The following is a 5106-nucleotide window of genomic DNA, read 5'->3' on the forward strand; positions in this document are numbered from 1 at the left end:
TCTCTCTTACTAACCCCGTACATCCCCAAATCTAGCTGCCATAGCGCTCAGACTGAGTTACCTGTTGTGGCCCCAGTGCCTCAGTGCTCAGCATCCTTAGGCCATTTGCTAGACACAAGCAGAGTCTGTTCGAAGTAGGGCATTTCTAGACAGAGAGGGAATTTAACAATCAAAGGAAAAAGGAGCAGCAGTCAAAAGAAAAAAATATTAAACTTGTTCTTTGTGAGCTGAAAACTCTAATAATACCCAATAAAGTTCTTCTACTCCCCAGCCTAAAAATCTCTGCTTTTCAGATTAACTCATAGCTACTCAGGTTCCTTGCCTTCATCCCTTTACTCTTTAACACAAAATATTAAAGCAGAAAACAATGCCCTCGGCTCTTTTTCAGGAAGCAGTATGAAGTAAAGTATATAATAATCTGCCTCTTTATCTTTTCTCCAAGGGAAGCTTTGCTCTACTTCCTTCATAAACCTTCCTGGTAAAGTGGTACTGTTTATTATCTCCTGCTCTCTGTTGCACTGGCTGTGCCATTTGCTTCCATTTAATTATCTTCTCAACACGGACTTTTTGCTCTGAGGGTCAGTCCCCAAATTCACAGCAACTCAGCTGCAGAGCACTTTGGTTTTGGACTGGGCACATTGTGTGCAACCTCTTTCTGAAGACAAGTGCTGGAGACCTTCACTCAGCTCCAACCTCTGGACAGAGTGAGATAGGAGAGAGGGAACCGCATGAGGGGAAAGACCTGACCCTTACACAAGTGTGTACACACACACGTGGTGAACTCCTTCATCTAACAGCCTGAGCTCTTCCTGGTGTTGCTGGCCTCTGACTGTGCCTGACAACCCCAGAAGAAACCAGTTCTCTTTTTACACTGGAAAGTGGCAAAGGCAGCCAAGGGCAGAGCGAGCATCCAGCCTGGCAGGCGACAGCCGGGCTGCGGCACGGCAGCACGCAGAGCCCGGAGCCCCTTGTCTCTCAGCCCTCTGCCTAAACCACAGGGCTATTAAGCTAATAGGCATTAGTGTATGATTTTTCCCACAGGAGCATTTATTTCCTTGTGTGGTTAACAGCTCTGTCTTGTATTTCTCACTGCCATTGCTGTGTTGGCATTCTGCAAACCCCCTGATTTGCTCTTCTTTGCCCTTCTCTCTTGGGTTTCTGTCTTCAGTGGGATTGAGGCATATTTCATCTTGCCTGCTCTAGTAATGATGTTTGCTATGAGAGAAAAGGTTTGATTAGGGAAAAGGAGGGAGGGAATTTAGAAGGAGAAAAGCAGTGAAAAATACATGAAGGGAAAGCAACTCAGGCAGAGAGAAGAGATTGAAAATGTTGATTTGACATCTGATGCTTCTGAGAAATTCTTGGCCATGTCTACTAAACAGGAGTCTTTGTGCTCCCTTTCTAGCAGGAGCAGCACAGCAGCAGAGACTAATGCTGCAGAGAGTCAACAGAATCTCTCATCCTCCAAAAAACCAAATGCTAAAAAACTGTGTTTGGCTCCATTTTACACATTGCTACTTCTCTTTATTCTTTGTGTTTCGCCTGACTTTTTATTCCACGCCAAAGAAACTACAAAGCCTTGGCAAAATAACCCTGCTCTTTTACGCTTAGGGGAAGTGGGTGCAGGAACAGAAAGTGAATCTTCTCTCTGATAGAACCATTTCCCCTTGGGCAACACCAGGTTTGACTCCACATAGCCACAGGGTTGTACAAATCTGGAAATAAGTGTAGATGGTCATCCACCACCACAACCAGATCTGCCTAAGCACTGCTGACATTCTGCTTTATAAGCACAATAATTAAGCCCCTTATGGCTCAGAGTTATTACTTCACTGCACAAAGAACAGATCCAAAGCACAGCCTGGGGAAAGGAGCTGGTGAGAGAAGCCTCTGGCTGGGCAAGGAGCAGAAGCCATGATTGAAAAGCCAGGTAAACGCCCTGGGCATTACCAAAGCTCAGGGGAAACCCATCACAATGCTGCCTAGAAGAAGTGGAGATGCTTTTCTACACAAATCAACAAAGCTACAAGGCTGTGTCAGTCCTTAAATCTGCCACTGCACCAGAATGAGACGTTACCTCTGAGGCTGAAATGATCCTGAGTGATACAGAGAGGACACAGTTGTATATACATACGTGTTTATACGCCATGTCCCAGAGCAGGGTGCCTGCAACAGGACACCTTCCTACCAGGGCTCCTGAAATTCCCCACCACAAAATTGACAGTCACTGTAAATGGGGGGTGTTTAAATTTATGATTCATATATAGATGCAAAATATATTTCTATATCTCTTTATACATCTTAGAGGGGCTTTATTTCTGTCTAGAAGCCCCTGGACAAATATACATGCTTTTGAACACATGGGCCACAGTTTCCACATTAACAGCACAGAGCATCCACAAAGCAGTTCTGTTGTTCAGGGGTAAAGTAACTGTACAGCATAGGTACCTGTGGCAGGATGCAAATCCCCCCTCTCTCCCCCTCCCTCCTTCAGTATGGAAGGAGTAGGCACATCTCCCTCTCTCTCTGCTGTTTGAGGCTAACAGCTTCTTTTCTTTGGCCCCAGAGCACCCTGGCCAGAGCCATTAGGAGAAGAAAGTGCCAAGGCACCAGTGAGCTGCTGGGCGCCCACGACCAGTGTGGGGGATGTTTGGAGGCTTCAGGGGCACCCCACAGCCAGTGTGGGGGTGCAGAAAAGCTTCTAGAATGCCTACAGTCAGATCTGATCAGCCAGTATAAAAAAAGGGACTCTTGTTGAGACTCCACCCATTGTCGCCGGTCTCTCGGAGCACGAGAAAGAGGCTGCTGCTGAGAGCCCCCCCGGGATGGAGACTCCGCTTGCCTTGCTGCCACGGGGGCGAGTAAAATTTCTCCTCACAGGATTGTGAGTATATTTATCCTTTCCGTGCACATATGCACGTGTAACCTTACTTGCTCTATATGAGCAGGTGTAAAATTAATCCTCACATAATCGCGGGTGTATTTTTTTTCTCCCGTGCTTCCACATAAGCACGTGTAACTTTCCGTGCTTAATACAAGCACGAGTAACTTCCCGTGCACATTTGCACGTGTAACTTTCCATGCTCAATACAAGCACATGTATAAATTATTTCCTGGCACAATCACGAGTGTATTTTCCTCCCGTGCTTCCACATAAGCACGTGTAATATTCCGTGCACATTTGCACTTGTAAGTAAATTAACCCTCGCAGGATTGCGAGTGTATTATAAATTTACTCCTGCAGAATCGCGAGTGTACTAACTTTCCGTACTCACTACAAGTATACGTATCTCTTTAAAAATAATCCCGCACCGTGTTGAGGTAAGTGTGTACTCTTCCCGGACTCAGAGACAGTTCCGGCATTGTTTTGGTGAAGCCACGTGCATGCACTCTGTGGACCACCTGTTGTATTAGTTGCTGCCCTTTAATAATTTTCCTCAACTGATATCCAAACCTGTATTTAAGTCACTTTTGGCGTGCTAAAACCCTGTTTCTCACCGGTTTAATAAAAGTTGTTTTGGACCCTGTTGTCCCTTAAACTAACCTCGGGGTGCCTCTGTGACAGTACCTTAAATCAGACTACACCAGAAATCCAGAAGAAGAGGGGTAAAAAACAAAAATAAACAAATCAACCAACCAAAAAAAAAAAAAAAAGGAAATTCTTAGAATCAACTTGAAAACCTGAATTCTTAGAATCAACCTTTTGAGTGGATAAAGTAGACATGCGTAGGAAAAGAAGTTATGCCCTATTGCCTTCATCTCTATTTATACAACTGTATCTAATGAGGTAGAGAGATAATATTAGATAAATAGATTTTGTAGATAATATATTGCACAGGAAAATAAATGGAACATATTTAGCAGGCAGATTTTGCAATGGTATATCAGCTGCTTGAACTTCTTGAAACACATGGAACACTGACAGTTGTCCCCAGGAGACAGATCAATGCCAAGAGCACAAGCAGAAGAGCAACTAGCGCAGCACAAGGCTGTATCCATAGCAGACACCTGTGCCACGGTTACCTCCCAACCAGGCAGTGTTCAGACAAAGTGCTCTCCTTCAAAGGCTACGCTTTCCTTTAGGACTGGACAGCGCTAATAATCAGTGGTGTGGCATTTTACATTGCTCCTTTCTGATACTTCCTACAGCAGTTACACATTTTTTTCTTTCTACTAGTTGTAGCAGAAATGTGTGTTTGGCACATGTAGTCACTTGAAACGCAGAAAATAGAAATAACCTTCTCTTCCTACAGGGCAGTGATTCAATATTGCCAGATGTGAGCCCAAACTCAGTTTTCCCATAAAGCCACTTGAATTCCAACACAGCATGGTTGCAGAGAGGTGCTACCAAACAGAAACCTTTCCAGCATGCCCTTAATTAAACCCAGCATGGTGGGACACAGATTTCTGCAGTTCGCATCTGTGTTTTTTTCATATGAAACCCCTGATGCTCACTCTGGGGATACAACTCCCTCTGTGTATCAGCAAGATACAGAAATCAACCCAGGGAACGGTTCAAACCACAAGGCAGCACTGCCACCCTGAGCTGTTCCTGTGGATATGCAGACCAGCAAGGCAGAGCAAGTTTAGCTGCATAAGGCAACAGGATCTTTGTGTTGCCTGGTTCAGGCAGCAGTTTCAGCAGCTGTGAAGAAAGCTGTCAAACTTCTGGCTTCAGGAAGTCCCTTTCCTCTCTGCATCACCTTTGGGTTACACCACAGAAGTCACAGATGGTGTGGGACCCTGGGAATGACACTCCAGTCCCCACATACTTGCAGTGGTATAGGTATATTCAATGGTCCCAGCCTGGCTACTCACAAATTGCAGATTCTCAGACACCTGTGTCTGCAGACTGGATTGGTTCAAAGGCCTGATCAGGGATCATGCCCATCTACATGTACCCCACTTGTTCAAAGTCATTGCAATGCCACACATTCAGCCTCCACGTGGCCGATCTGCCCTCTGAGGGTACTTGTATGTGACTGACTACTCACACATGGGACTTAGATTAGATTTCGGCTCAGTATCAACAAGTGTTGGTCTTATATCAGGTGGCTGAGCTAGAGTGTGAACAGGATTGTTACAAGCCACCTTTCTCCAATGATA

The sequence above is a fragment of the Patagioenas fasciata genome, chromosome 7, assembly GCF_037038585.1.
Source record: "Patagioenas fasciata isolate bPatFas1 chromosome 7, bPatFas1.hap1, whole genome shotgun sequence".
Taxonomy (NCBI): Eukaryota; Metazoa; Chordata; class Aves; order Columbiformes; family Columbidae; genus Patagioenas; species Patagioenas fasciata.